Below are 16,706 nucleotides of genomic sequence, written 5' to 3'. Positions count from 1 at the left end.
GTACTCTGGTAAGCACTGTAAATTGTGCAAGACTGTTAAATCTCAGATCTGTACCTCTGAAGCAAATAATGCAATATATGTTAAGGAAAAAAAAAAGAAGAAGAGGAAGAAAGTAGCAGGAGGGGAAGAATGAAGCGGGGGAAATCGGAGGGGTAGAGGAACCATGAGAGATGATGGACTGTGAAAAACAAACTGAGGGTTCTAGAGGGGAGGGGGGTGGGAGGATGGGTTAGCCTGGTAATGGGTATTGAGGAGGGCACATTCTGCATGGAGCACTGGGTGTTATGCACAAACAATGAATCATGGAACACTTCATCTAAAACTAATGATGTAATGTATGGGGATTAACATAAGAATAAAAAATAAAAATAAAAATAAAATGCATATTAGTGACAATACCTTTTTTAATACCTCCTGAAATAGCCAGTGCAAAAATGAACCAACTATTCATTGCCACTGTTTGGTAACTAATTATTTTCCCAATAAGACAAGAATATATTGACATAATATTCTTTGGTAAACAGGTCCTGACCAATAAAAAAGCCAATTATGTGTACATTTGAAGGACTCTTAAGTATTAGAGGTGGGGAAAACTGCAGGTGGATGGCCATTTTCAAAATGTCATTGGGTCAAATGTAAAGTATGAGGTTCCTTTCATTTTCTACTATACATGCTTAGATATATTTTCTTTTTTTCTTTATTCCTATTACTTTTCCAAAGGGCATGTGATGTAATCAAGTAAAACTAAAAAATAATATATTGCATTTCACATCTAACTTGGGCTCATCTTCTGCATTGTCTTTGGACATTAGATATAAAATCCTTCAAGCTGGCTTCTCCTTGTAGTTGTTCAGTTATTCGACACAGTTTTCCTTCTTGTGTGTTACTTTTAGACCTGAATGAAACCTTAGAGACTAAGCCAAGCAGCTTACAAATGAGGAAACAGTTGCAGTGCAAGTTACTTGGCAATATTTTAGCCAAAGGCTCTGCAGAGTCAGATTTCTTGACACTGAATCTTGGCTCTACCCATTACAGAAAGTATGCACTTTGGAAAGCACTTAACTTCATTAAGCCTCAGTTTTGTCAACAATAGATTAGGAGTAATCAAAATACCATCCTCCTTTGACTTTTATGAGGACTCAATGAAGGAACCTATTTTATAGGTTTTTTTTAGATTTATTCTAAAGATTTATATCCTAAGATTTATTCTTATCTTTATTCCTTTCTAAAACTCCACTCAAAAGGTAGAAAAGTACTTTTTAAAATGCACAAGAGCAAAGATTAATATATAACAGTATTAATATATATAATATAAATATAAAATATAATATATAAACATAAAAATACAATATAAAAATATACCTCTTTTTTTGGCAAGATGGAAAGCACATAGAGGATAAATATATATATTATATTATATTATATATTATATATTATATTATAAATATATATATAATATAAATATATATAAAATATAAAAATATACCTCTTTTTTTGGCAAGAGGGAAAGCACATAGAGGAACCATAAATGACTTAACAATGAAGAATAAATTCAAGTACTTGCTATGGAGGTTGTACCCCCAGAAAAGCTCCAAAAGACACAAGCCTTGGAATGATCAGCTATCTCAGAGCAGAGGATAAGACTGCAGCCAAAATGGTGGCCAATTGTCTCAAATACCACAGAGAACATCAGGAGAAAAAGACATGAGGGTTTCCAAACTCAACATGCTGAATTGGATGGAAATGTGTATAAGGAGACAGAACCAAAGATATCCACTTCTCCTACCTATAGGTATCAATTTCCCATAGAAATGGAGGTTGGTTTCTGGAGAAATTGAGGCAAAGAGCTATGAACTTGGGGTATCAGGATCCAAAGAGGGTGGAGAATGAGGCAGTGAACTATAAAGTGTGGCATTAGGCAAAAATTTTAATACTAAACGTTGAGAGCAGGCTCTTAGAAAGTAGGCTTTTCAGGCTTATACACACCCAATTCTTCTCTTTATCTGTCAAGAAGCGTATTGAAGAACTGCTCTCCGGAGAAGATGAAGTATTCTGGGTGGGGTGGGGCGGGTGAGACCTATGGATAGACTTTTGAGGGTCTCCTAAAGGAAAAATAAAACTGGTTTATTAGATCACACAGTAGAGAAACCCATGAGAGTATAAATGCCAACTGCCCTATATACGTGGAACTTTCAGTTAGCTTTCAAGTGGTTCATGATTAAATATAAAAGAACAGCTAAAGATCACCAGGAATTTAAGAATAGTCTTTAACATGTAAGAATGTGATGTGAAGAAATAGAAAAAAAATACTAACAAAACCCTGTAAGGATGAAAGGAAACCTAAAAAACAAAACAAAACAACAACAACAACAACAAAACGGAAAAAGAAGAGACTATAATATAAATCCTCAGAAAGGAAGGTATTGTGCTCATGAAATAACAGGAGAGAGAGAGAAGAGTAAGAGAAGGAGAGAAAGAAGTTAGAGGCAAAAAAAAGCTTTAAATTTCAAAATATAATATGAAAAATGAAACTTTTAATAGGCAGAAGATTAATTGATGAAATCCTCCAAAATTTAGAACAAACTTTTGTAGATGAGCTATAAGAGGAAAGGAATTTGGATCCATCAGTTACATTTTCAGTATTTATCTTGAGGAATTAATGGAAGTACACTAACACGTCCCTGAAGTATTTATATGAATAAATTGATAGAAATAATATAAAGTACATGCCTATCAAGGGGAGTTTTGCTTCTGGCTATTATAGATGAATCAGTACCACACTATTCTCTTCATTACAAACAAGTTCAAAATTGGAAAGAATATATGAGGGAACTGTAGGCAGGAAAAACACCAAACTGCAATCTTTGAGAGAAGGAAAACTCTCAGGGTGAGTTCTTTGATCTTCTAGTGCTCAATTGCAGCTAAATTTCCCAATCAGAGGGCAGAGATGGACAGTGAACCGAGCATGGTGCCTTGCTAAGCTGCAGAGCCAGAGATCAGGGCTGCAAGAGAATTGGGATTTGTGGAATGAGGCATCTTAGGAGGAAGAATCTGTGTGGAGAGAGATTTGTGCATTTCCTCTCATGTCTATGGTTGAGGGCTAGGTGCATGTGCAGGTGGGGTAAGACTACCAGAGCCTTACCGGGGAATAGCTGCTCTGTGTTTGAGAGCAGAATAGAATTACTAGAGGAAAACCAGTAAGATGCCAGAGTTAAATAATCTTATTCATATCTCATTAATACCTCTCACATTCAGCTAAAACAGCAAAATCCATGTCTTTTGGATAAAGTACTATGCTCTGGAGTAAAGGTCAAAAAACTTGTTCTGTAAAATGTCCAGTAAATATTTTAGGCTCTGTGGACCATACAGTGTCTGTTGCAAGTACTTAAATCTATCCTTGTAGTTGGAAAGTAGCCAGAGACAATATGAAAACAAGGAATAGTGAGGATCAAGATGTAAATCAATTGGTAAACATAAAAGATTATATTTTCTTTCTGTAATTTATCTTAAAGAAATTAAAATTTGAAATTAAAGTTTAATTAACATTTTTAAATGTTTCATGTAAAAATAGTTCTATAAGTGAGGCTTATAATGTATATAGAAGTAAAAGATATGACAATCCCACAATAAATGATAGGGACACCTGGGTGACTTAGTTGGTTGAGCATCCCACTCTTATTTTCAGCTCAGGTCATGATCTCAGGGTCCTGAGATTGAGCACCCCCCATGGGCTCCATGCTTGGTGGGGAGTCCACTTGAGGTTCTCTCTCTCCCTCTGCTGCTCCCCTCACTCCATCCTGTGTGCATGCATGTTCTCTCTCTAAAATAAAGTTTTAAAAAAAGAAGATAGAGGGTCAGACTGAGAAATAAAATAATGGTAATTCAAATTTATTTTATTGGAAAATACTGATGCAGGAAGTGGGAACTGAGATGTTGAGGAGAGAAGGGGAAAGGGGAAAATATGAAAAAAATACTAAATTCCAAGTGTGGTATATGTAGAGGTGCAATCTGAATCTGAAAAGTTAAGATTTTATTCTGTTAACCCTGGAGAAACTACTATCTATCTATCATCTATCTATCTCTCTATCATCTATCTATCATTATCTATCTATCATCTATCTATCTATCTATCATCTATCTCTCTATCATCTATCTATCTATCATTATCTATCTATCTATCATCTATCTATCTATCTATCTATCATCTATCTATCTACATCTATCTATCTATCTATCTATCTATCTATCTATCTATCTATCTATCTATCTATCTATCTATCTATCATCTATATCTATCTATCTATCCAGCCAGCCACATGAGGTACTAGGGAGGATAGCTGCAGGTACCTTCCTCCAAATAGCAGAATCAATGGAGAGACCTGAAATTCTGGTGACATATATATTGTACATATGATTGTCATTTTTTCCTTTATACTTCTCTGAGTTGCTAAGCATATTATACTTCATAATAAAACAAAAACCATAAAACTACTTTTGTTTTGAAAATAAATTACTAGGTAAATGACTTTCATTAATCTTGGATCGAAGAAAATAACTACTCTTGATAAATATACTCATGTATCTAAAGTTTCATAAAATAAAACTAAAAACAACTCATATGCATGTGCTCTTGCCAAAAGCAAAGGTTACTACTTCTAGGACTCTGTGAAGTACCATGGCAAATTCTGTGTTTATTGAAAAGCACTTGTTTTATTTCATTAAAAATTCAATATACATACCCTCAAGCTGTATCTTTGTTTTATTTTCTCTAAAAATATACTCCCGAGCAATAAAATATATTTACAGTTATATTTGCCAACTTGATCTTTAGAAATTGTTTTTTTTTCTTTCCTAAAATACATTAGAGACTATAGATATTTAAAGGTAATTTTTATTCAGCTTATGTGGGTATTTCATGATGCAATAAATTACTGTACTTTTTTCACAGAGGAGTTTTAATTCTATAAGTTTACTTTGGGGTAAAGATTTATTAAGTCATGCAAGTGTGTATAAGATTTACCACAGCATTTTTTATGACAAATCGTATAATAAATTGTATTATTTCTATGATTTTTATTTTCATAAAATGAGGGATTTAATTAGAAATCTGTTCATGGACTTTATTTCACTACTGAGGTTATATTACCTACTGGAATAGGGATAAGATATATGATTTTAATTTAATTCTCTGAGCTTTTGATGGAGAATGCTTTGTAACTTTTACATGACATATATTAGATCAAAATTTACTATTTCCATTCCATTTAGTAAAGGAGCCCAAGCCATATGGTCTCTCTGTACTAGTCTGACTGCCCATGATATGCTCTTTTTTTTTCTTTTTCTTTTTGTCTTCTTTAGTACTCAAAACAAGTACATAGAAATTGTAGACTCGGGCGCCTGGGTGGCTCAGTTGGTTAAATGACGGCCTTCGGCTCAGGTCATGATCCTGGAGTCCCGGGATCGAGTCCCGCATCGGGCTCTCTGCTCAGCAGGGAGTCTGCTTCTCCCTCTGACCCTCCTCCCTCTCATGCTCTCTGTCTCTCATTCTCTCTGTCTCAAATAAATAAATAAAATCTTTAAAAAAAAAAAAAAAGAAATTGTAGACTCTAGGCATCTCCAATTTTGTATAATAAAAAGCTCACTCCTATTTTTTAAAAATGTTAAGTCAGTCTTAGAAAACAGGCTTTCAAACAATAAACCAAAAAATCATACCACATATAAAAAGAAGTCAATATTCATGTTTTCTCAAGAAGATAAGGCTAGAGGACAACTGTAATCAATTTAGTTGATTTACAAATGACTTGCACTAACTCATATATTAGACATCTTAATAAGAGTAAAGGTTTTATCGTGAAACTGTGCCAAAGTCCTAAGTCCAATATCTATCATAAGGGGATTGAAGTCTTAAGCATTACACTGTCTTCTAAATTAAGGAGGTTGTCTAGGCTCTATTTCCAGCAGTTTCTGAATGTGATTTAACTGGATATGCAGTGATTAAATATCTTGTTACTATCCATTTCTGGGACGATTAACTCCATTTAAATGAATTCTCTTTCTCAATATTTATTTCAAATAATTCCCTAGACTGTCTTGGCTTATACCTAAGTAACTCGGGAAATTATTTCATGTGGAAAATCGAGAAACTTAAACTTCAAATTTCAGTTTATTAAGCTTTTCTTCTTGAGCAATCTAATGATAGGGTGTCAGTGCTAAGACATTACCGACAACATGGGGAACACTTAGTGAATATATGAATATGAAAGATTGTACAGAGAGGACTGATGTAGAAACGCTGTGACTCTTTCTGATCTGCTTTCCTTTTATTTCCTTCCACAACAATTTCTGAAATGTGTACTTGCAAAATAACCTAGTCAAAGAGGAGTTCGAAACATCTCAATATATTGGATACATTTTATTAACAAATTGATCATTTCATCATCATTGATTAAGTTGTTAAGCAGAGAATCCAGCCACATTAGGTACTAGAGAGGATAGCTGCAGGTACCTTCCTTCAAATAGCAGAATCAATGGAGAGACGTGAAATTTTGGTGACACTCTTTTCATTATCATTATTCAGTGATTTTTTTTTTAATTCTTTAAAGGTGGTGAAATATACATAAAATGAAATTTATCATTTCACCCATTTTTAAGTGAACACTCAGTGGCATTAAGTACAATCACATTGTTGTATAATCATCACTGGCATCCAACTTCAGAGCTTTTTCATTTTCCCAAACTAAAACCTATTCCCATTATTATTTATAAGACATTTATCATATTTATTATTTATGTTATTGTTTAAGTTATTCTCATTTCCCCTTCCCTCTCACCCAGGCAACCACCATTGTAATTTCTGCCCTTATGGATCTGACTGCTCTAGATACTTCATATAAGTGGAATCATGCAATACTTGCCCTTTTACAAGTGTCTAATTTTATTTAGCAGAATGTCCTGAAGTTTCATCTGTACTATAGAATATGTCAGAATTTCTATCCTTTTTAAGGCTGAATGATATTCCTTTGTATGTATAGACCACATTTTGTTTGTCTACTAACCATTCAATGGACACCCGGTCCACTCCCCCCTTCAGCTATTGTGAATAATGCTGCTATGAACTTGGATATACAAATATCCGTTCAACTCCCTGCTTTCAGTTCTTTTGAGTGTATACCCAGAAGTGGAGTTGCTAGGTCAGATGGTAATTTTATTTTTAATTTTTTGAGGAAATGCCATAACATTTTTTACAGAGGCTGTACCATTTTATATTCCTACCAGCAAGGCACAAGTTTTTCAGTTTCCCCACAACACTTGCTATTTTCCATTTGCAGTTTTTATTTCTTTGTTTTTTTGGCTGCTGTTGTTGTTGTTTTTATAGTAGTCATCCTAGTGGGGGTAGAGTGTTATTGCCCTTTTAAGGGTAGACATCTGGAGAAGCTACTGTCAAAAAACAGTCAGCAATGGCACTATATATAAGAAATGAGTTCTCCAATTTTTATTATATGTATCATGAAAATTAGCACATAGACCTATTTACAGAAAGCCAAAGGCATTCTTCCTTTATTCTGAACCTCAGACCAGTTCATTTCTCCTTTCAATAGGGTGTATTTAGTGCTTACTATTTTCCTACCATTATTATAGACAATGGGTGCTTACAGTCTGGTAGAAGAGATGGGCAATTAAATAAATAAAACTGCTCTTTGGGAAAAGTATTTATGCTAGAGAGGCATGAAAGCAAGGTAAGCAGCCCAGTCTCAGGATGTCAGGGACAACTTTGTCCAGGAAGGAATGACTATGTCCACACTTGAGTGAATAGAAGTCAGCCAGAAGGTAGGGGAAACTAGAAAATATTCCACATGTTGGAAGTCAACTCTAAAACTGCATGTGGTCTTTCTTAGTAGATTATAGTAGCTCAGTGTTTATTTGCCACTTGGGACAATAGACCAAGGAATAAGCAGGAAAAATACCTCACTGGTTTCTCAGAAACTCACTTGTACTAATAAAGGTGATTCACAGAAATGTCCTTCATGCCACCGAGGTGGGCATTCAACCACTATTCTGGAATTTTGTGGCATATGTGTCATATGTCTATGTACAGTATTACCTGTTCTCTCCCCCAACACATGCTTGGCTAGAGTTTTCAAGTGTAGTACCGGAAAAGTTACCCTGGATCTCCCCCCTCTTCTTTCAGTAATGCAGAGATCATAAAACTTCTGAGCAGAAACATGGAGACATCTCAGGAGTGGAGCTAGGTATGTCTACACAGTAGCAATAAATGTTCTTTACTAAGTGCCCCTGAGAGATTAATGCCGACTATCACACAAGACAGAGAATAAGCACAAGGCATCACAAAGCATTCCTATACAAGTACCAGACACTGACACTGAGGAAAGAGGCTGGGTAAAACCCTTGAAATGAAAGAGAGCCTAACTCTTGAAGAGACACCCTATCCTTTTGTGTTACTTTCCTAGGGCTGTTGTAACAAAGTACCAAAACTTCGTGGCTTAAAGCAATGTACATTTATTCTCTCACAGTTCTGGAAGCTAGAAATCCAAACTCACTGCGTCAGCAGGGCCATGCTCTGAAGGCTTTAGGGAAAAACCCTTCCTTTCCTCTTCCTAATTTCTGGTGATTTCCAGGAATCCTTGGTGATACTTCATTTATGGCAGCATAACTCCAGCCTCTGCCTCCTGAGTCACACAGCCTTCTTCCCTGTGTCTCTGTGTCTCCACATGGCCTTCTTACAAGGACACCAGTAATACTGGATTTAGGGCCCACCTTAATCCAGTATCACCTCATCTTAACTAATTTCACCTGCAAATACTATACTTTCAAATAAGATTACATTCTGAGGTTCCAGGTAGACATGAATTTTGGGAAGATGCCATTCAACTTAGTACAATGTAAATATGGAATTCAGAGTGGAGAGTAGTGCAGGGGTGGGAATTGCCTCAAAATACAAGGATCAAGGGGCTCCTGGGTGGCTCCGTCGTTAAGCGTCTGCCTTCGGCTCAGGTCATGGTCCCAGTCCCGGGATCGAGCCCCGCATCGGGCTCCCTGCTCTACGGGAGGCCTGCTTCTCCCTCTCTCACTCCACCTGCTTGTGTTCCCTCCCTCGCTGTGTCCCTCTCTGTCAAATAAATAAATCTTTAAAAAAAATATATAAAGATCAAGAGAGAACAAATTGTGACAGATATTTTCTTAGTTTATTGAAAATAAACTAGAGAAGTCATTGAGTGGGTTACTATTTTGTGGTCCGTTATGAAATGATATGATTTTTCCAGCCTAAGTTTTTTCCAGGAGATTTGTCCAGCCTAAGAAGAGATTTAAATGGGGAATCTGTTGTGATAGCCATGTGTCTGATGCTATGTGAAAAGTTAATGGGAAATCTTGTTTATCCCCTTTCCATTTGAGCTTTTTGTTTTTAACAGAATGCAAACAGAACTCACCTGTAGTAACTTTGTAGTTCACTGAAAAATTTTTATTGCTAAAAATAAGGAAGGATTCAGGTTCAAGATGGTGATATAGGAGGATCTGAACCCACCCCCTCCCACAGACACAGAATCTACAGCGAGGTATGGAACTGTTTCCTCTGGAAAAAAACCTAAGAATTAGCAGAGCAACTCCTGCGTAAAGCGGAGCGATAAGAAAAAGGCTTGGAAGCAAGAAGGAAGGGCTGAGCCACAAGCCACCCCAGGGCGGGGACACACAGGTGGGGGCTCAAAACCCGGAGCTTCTCCCTGAGGAGCAAAGAATTTGAACCCCACGTGGGCACCACGACTTTTAAGAACTGCACGGGTGGAAGGAGCGCCTAAAACACCTAGCTTTCAAAACCCACCGGGGTTTTGAAAAGGCTGAAAAGGCTCCCGCACAGGCTCACTCAGGGGCCCAGCACAGGAGCTGCCTTTTAAAAAGCACCCGGACTCTTTGTGAAGAGGCTTATTTGTTAATTTAAAGTGTAGGCCTGAGGGGCAAGACATACTCTCCAGGGACAACGCTGTCAGGAGCCATTTTAGCATTCTCCCTCTGCCTTGCTAAAGCTGCAGGGTTTTGTGTTTCCTCCTCCCCCTCTTTGCCACCCCCCCGCCCAGGGGCCATCTCAACATTCCCCACGGCCTTGCTCCACCTGCGGAACGCCAACTTTGCCCTCTCCTGCTTCACTGAAGTCGTCAAGCCAAAAAGAAGGACATTTTTATCCAGGTATAGTAACAGAAATACTCTTTCTTTCTTCTCTCCTTTAATACATGTGTACTAACCTCCTGTCGTAACTCAATCAGGATACTAGGTGTTGCAGATACGATGGTGGGAAGAAAAGAATTGTCTCATAGTCAAATGGGTATTCAGTAACTTAAACACAAAAACTAAATGCATAATTACGAAAAGGGACAAGTGCTATTAAGAAAGGGTATGAGGTACTTATCAGCACATATAAAATGTAAATAGGTTACTATGTGTGGTTGGTGGTTGGTCTTATAATGGGATATTGGACAAAAAGCTTGATTCATGTTGGTGCAGATGTGGTAGACAAAATTCTAGAGATGGCCTTCTAAGACTGCTATTCCTGGTTGTTCAGACAAACACTAATGTAGTACTGTTATGAAGGGATTTTAAGTATCTAATTAAAGTCTTAAATCCATGGATCTTAATCTATACAGATTATCTGAAAGTTCCTGACCTAGGCAGGTATACTCTTTAGAAGCAGAGAGTTTTTTCTGGCTCACGCCAGAAGAGGAAATCAGATCAAAAACACCAGAAGGATTTGACACACTGTTGTTGGTTTTGAAGATGGAAGGCGACATGTGAGAAGTGCAGGCAGTTTCTAGAAGGTGAAAGCAGCCCCAGGCCAAGACCCAGCAAACTTTGGTCTTACAGCCCCTAGGAGCTGAATCCTGCTGATAGTCTGAATGAACTGGAAAGTGGATTCTTCCACAGAACCTCCAGATAAAAGCCCAGCCAGATGACGCCTTGATTTTAGCCTTATTAGATCCCAAGCAGAGAGCTCACTTAAACCAAGCTGGACTTCTGATCTATGGAAATTGTGAGATAATAAATGTGTTTTGTTTTAAGCCACTAAATTTATGATCATTTGTTATGTGACAATAGAAAAGTAATACAGTAGTGATTGGGAAAGGAAGTGAATCATGGGTAACTAATTTAAAGAATTAGTGTGTTGGGATGATTTACAGCAATAGCCCTCAGTAAGATCCCCACAAAAGGTCTTGAAGTCTCTGCTTCATTCTTGGAAAATCACTACAAACCAAAGCTCATCGATTTTAAGATGACACAACTACAGATTTCTTCCTTAGAGTGAGTTGATACCTACCTCCCTGTAGTTTTCAGTTCTGGATCTTTGATCTAAGTTGGAGGATACTGAAGGATATAATGCATAAAGAAGCTAGGGGGCTGATGTGACCTACTTCTAGCAAGAAGTAAGTTTAATTCTATATCTAAACGATGACAGGGGGTATTATGAAACCAGCATTTGCTAAACTAGTTTATGCAAGTCATGTGCCATAAAATAAGCCATTTGGTCCTTACAAGGTAAGAGTGTCCATTTTACATATCAGAAAGCAGATGTAACCCTGAGAAGGGTTAAGTAAGCCACCCAATATCAAACTGCTTTTAAGTGGTAGAAGGAGAATGTAGTGTTCCTGTGAATTGCCTTTTGCTATACATGTCCTTCTAGAAAAGGTTAGAGTTTCCTGGTTGAGTAGTCTTCAGGGAACTAGACAAAGTGGTCCATTTAATCATTGATCAGAACTCTTATATAGAGGGATCAATGTTTAAAAGGGTTTTGTTACTTTTATTAGTATTTTCATCCAGTTAAAATTTTTATTGTTATCTTAGGATGCTATGTATATTTCAGCAAAGGTTAGGTCATGTTATTGAATATTCCCCAGTCATACGAGGTCAGCAATTCCAAAATAGACATCTGGGAGCCATTTAATAAATTGATTTTTTTCAAGTGAAGAATATAATAATGCTTCCAATTTTATATATGATGCTAATCCCCTAATTACGCTCTAAATTGCTCAAGCATCAGGAGTGCAAACCTGACTGAACCTTTTGATATTTGGGGGCCATACTTTTGGCAGGTTCATTATTCTCTTTTATAATTATTTTTATTTTTTCACATTGTTTAAATTGTGTATCACACTTATCATGGAGGGCACACACCTTGTTGTGTTGTCATTTTCATCTCATTTAGGCACTGTTGGCATTGATCCATGTTTTCTGTTTTTTAAATTCTATAGCTGTAATAGTTTTGCCATTTTTTAACCAACTTTAAGAATTGTTATTTACCCAGGGATTGTGCATTTTGAAAAACTAATATTAACTCCTCATATGGAAGGATTTTAGTTAGCTTCTCAAAGTATTTAAGCAGTTATAAAATGCATATCATTTGCTTTGAAATATGTTCAGAAGATGTATGCATGTGACATGTTAATTTATTCAGTTACAGTGGAGCTGAAAGGAAAGGAAATGTCAGTTTTGTTGAAATTATAGGATCCTTTTCTTTCTTCTTTAAACATAAAGCTTATGTGTATTTGGAGCTTCCAGTGATGGTTAAGTCTATAATAAAGGGCAGAATCATGCATTCAATATTTAGTGTACTTTTGGAATGAAACCTCTTAACATGTTTAAACATATGTTTCTTTGTAAATGTTTCTCTTCTCCATTTTTCTAGCCAAGAGATAGAAAACAATTTCTATTTTGCATGCTACCTTCAATCTTTTGATTAATAGTGGCTCCCTGAATACAAATCTAAGACTAAGTCCAAGATCAAGGCCCCATTCAGAGGTAAAGAATATCATAGTTCATTATCAGGAGTTACACGGACACAGAGGGAAGTGTTGGTACACATGGTGTGTACCTTTGACCTCATCTTTTTCATCTCAGTTTCTAGAAGGAGAAAGTTAAGTATGGATGTTGTGAAAAATCCCAGCTCATCTCATGTTCGAAGTGTCATAGGCTAAGTTGGAGAGGTCCCTACCACATTATGACAAACTATAGAAATGATCCCTGAAAGTATAGTGTTGTCCCTACCACATTAAAATCTTCACATTAGCAGCCAATATGCTAAGTGCTTTACATATACTGACTGTACTGAGTCCTATACCCTCAGTCACTCCACTAAACTGAAATCACTGTTTCTCAATAAAATATTCAAAACCTTGTCATTAAAAGATGTGAAAAATAGATTGCTTTGGCTTCAGTTGCACTTTTGGTGAGGGCATCATATATGCTGTTACCTTATTTCAAAATAATACCAAACATTTCATAGAACATTCAGTTCAGTATAACCATAGGGGCCAAGTCCATCCATAGCTTTCTTCTTAATATCAGCATTACACTATTGTTGATCTTGAAGAATTAACTTAATCCTATGCAACTATATAGTGAATCCTCCACCCACAACTGCAGTATCTTTCTCATAAGAGTTACCACTTTGCTTTGGTTTATACTATATGGTTTTTTGATGATCATCATCAAAAATTGCTTATTAAGGGCCACTTGTTCTTGACATCTTTCTAAAATTAGCAGGAGAAACAGACACAGTTCTTATCTTTTTGAACCATGGATACGTTGGTTTAATTTTCACTTGAAATTCTATAAAATTCTATTTTAAAACTTTTAAAATATATTAAAATATAATGAAGGGTTTTTTTCCCCTTCATTTGAGAACTCTGTACAAAAATAGTGGCAGCTATGTGTTCAATTGGACTAGGGTTTAGTTTATTTATTTTTTTTTTTTGAGAGGATGAGAGAGAGGGGGGAGGGGCAGAGAGAGAGAGAGAAAGAATCTTAAGCAGGCTCCACACCCAGCATGGAGCCCAGTGTGCAACTCGATCTCACAACCCTGAGATCATGGTCTGAGCTGAGATTAAGAGTCAGACGCTTAAGCAACTGAGCCACCCAAGTGTCCCCTGTTACTTAGCATTTTAACAGTTCCTCAGCCCTCTACCCAAAGATGCTACTAACACTTTATCATAGTCCAGGTAAGAGTGATAACTCTCCAGCTTTTTAATTCGATAATACTGATGCTGGATTTATTCCTATGCTATAATTCTTGTTAGCTAAAAAGGACCAAGAGCGAGGTCTGCCTTAAACTTCTCTCATCTCCACATTCTATTGACTGTATGACTTATGTAGACAATTATACCTCCGAAGAATAAGGCTATCCAAACTCCAAATAGGTAAACAGAGAATTTGTTCTTATTTTCTTCCTTCTCTATCCTATCAGTGAAGGAATAGGGGAAGATTCTAGGCTTTGGAACATTTGTAAAGCTAAACATGCCAGACTTTATTGGATTATGGGGTTAGATACCTGTTCTTAAGTAAGTGTGAGCAATCACTTCCAAGATAGGAAGCCTCAATAGCAAATATTGGAAATGGGGAAATGGGGAGAGGTTTTGGAAAAATCAAACATCTTACTTCAGAATGTTCAGAAAATGAAATATGTTACTCCAAAGTAAAAAGGAATTGATTAAATTTCCATTTTTATTTAATATATGGTAACTATTTCCAACACTATTTTAATCCTGTGTTTCTAAAGCAGATGGCCCCTCTAGAGAAATATAGGTAGAAATAAATAATGGGGGCAATCCATCTATTTGAAAGTTGATAAGTATTAACAGTGACCACAAGGAGAATCCATGCCTGTCATCTTCTCAGTCAAAGAGAACTTTGTAGATATTGGACAGTTCTGGGAATATATATTCCTTGGAGGAATCAAGAAGTTCATCTTGGAAAGTACTTACGGTAGCTACTACTACCATTGCTAATGATAATACCGATACTGATGTATTGAGTAACTCTTGTGTGCCGAGGATTTTACAATAATAACCTCACCCTGTCACCCAAGAAATATGAGACAGATAATATTTCCTCTGTTTGACTCTTAGTTGAAGAAATTGAGTCATAGAGGCATCAAATAACCGGCCCAGAATCAAATAGCTAGTGAGGTTAGAGCCAAGCTTCAGACACACTGTTACTCAAAAGTTCAAACTCTAAGCCACTATTCTGTGTACTCTCTTCACCTCCATAGTTTATTCCTCTGCTTCCAAAAGAATGTTTAGGCAGAAGTGTTTAAATATCTCAGAACAGGAGTATATGGCACAAGGACTGATAACAAAATTGGACAGAGCAAAGGAAGTCTGTAAGTGGCAAGGAGAAGTTGAATATCTGGAAAACGTCAAGGCTGCTGGCAAGGAGATCAATCTGGGATGAAATAAGAAGTGACTGCAAGTCGGAGTTTAGGTACAAGATAACATGGACAGGAGCATATAGCATATGCATAGAATGGACAGGAAATTATTGTGTGACTAAAGTATAAGTTGATCTTGGCCACCAGTTCTTTTTTTAAGGGATTACTTAGAAAAGTAATGCTGGAGGGAAAAAAGTCTAAATAGGCAGGAGCCTACATGGAGAACATAAAGAACGATGAAAAATTCAGCTGAGATAAAAAATTTGTTTCTAGAGCATTGATAAGAATGTGGATTCAGCCATAAAATGAGGAAGCTGCAGAAAAAAAGTCAAGACCTCTATTTGATCTCTGAATAGATCTTTTCAACCATGGCTAGCTGTTGAGAAAATATTTAGAAGAAAATTACTCACAATGTATGGCCGTGATTTCAGAATGGAAAATAGACCTTATTCTGTTCATGAAGCTCTTTGTTTAGACTCTTCTTTCTAATCAACATACTACTCTCTCAAGAAGAGTTTCTTAATCAAGCTTCTTAATTATCTCTTGTTTTGTAGGATTCTTAGTCTGTTTTTAACAGTGCTTTCTAGAAAAGCAAACTTAAAACTAGAAAAATATATACATGCAGTAATATAAAAACACCTTTAAATGTTTGTTGAAATGTTTCCTTCTGTATCATATTTGAAAAAAATATTCGGGATATAGTAGCTTTTATTACAAATGGTAACATTTTACATATAGTACATATTTTACATGTAATATTTTATATATACTGTCCACTATTTAGCATTATACAAAATATATCTGACTCATTATTTGTGTTAGAAATCAGGGCAAAGACCTCATTTCCCATAGGCTTCTTACAATAGTTCAAACTATTTTTCAGGAAAATGAAATCATTCTGAAATCTGTTCTCTTCACTTCCCAACACATTTATCTATGTGCTGTTTTTAATTGCTGTTTTTATGTGGATTTATAAAGTTTTGAGCATTATATAAACAGTATTTGACTAGTTTATGGTCCTACAGTCAAGATAAACCTATCTTTGAACTCTTTGAGAGAAGGTTCCTATTAGTATAATTGTCAATAGCCTAACATAAAGTTGAAAAGAAAATTCAGTGCTGTGACAAGAGAGTGAGGATATAGGGAGAGAGAGAGGGAAACAGCATTTGTATTTTTTTCTAAAATGCAGTTGATTAATATAAGCAGTTTACTCAAGTGTTTCTCTTATTTTTAAAAAACAAGTTTGTAACAGACATTTTTACTCATTTAAAAATTAAATTCAAAAGAAGGGGGGAATGAGCAATGAAGATGTCACAAGGGAAAGAAAATGGAAAAGTCATTTATTAGGAAGATAATAATGCTTAAAACTTTTATGGTGCTTTACACCTGGGAATTTCAAAGCTCTTCATTAAATGTTAGCTCAAAGGGCTTCACACGTTTCATTTAGTTCTTTTCTTCTGGGACAATTATATAGAGGCATAAAATGCGATAGAAATTACTA

General features: G+C 36.1%; 1 pseudogene; it reads right to left on the bottom strand.

Moving 5' to 3' along the window:
- Positions 1-12,888: 12,888 nt before the first annotated feature.
- LOC123834909 (small nucleolar RNA U3) lies at positions 12,889-13,036 on the bottom strand (annotated as a pseudogene).
- Positions 13,037-16,706: the final 3,670 nt, after the last annotated feature.

Source organism: Mirounga angustirostris, unplaced genomic scaffold (assembly GCF_029215605.1).
Source record: "Mirounga angustirostris isolate CCGP_5_RB_7025 unplaced genomic scaffold, mMirAng1.0.hap1 SCAF_1, whole genome shotgun sequence".
Lineage (NCBI taxonomy): Eukaryota > Metazoa > Chordata > Mammalia > Carnivora > Phocidae > Mirounga > Mirounga angustirostris.
Note: the sequence above shows the minus strand (reverse complement) of the source record. Positions and strands in the feature narration are given on the sequence as shown.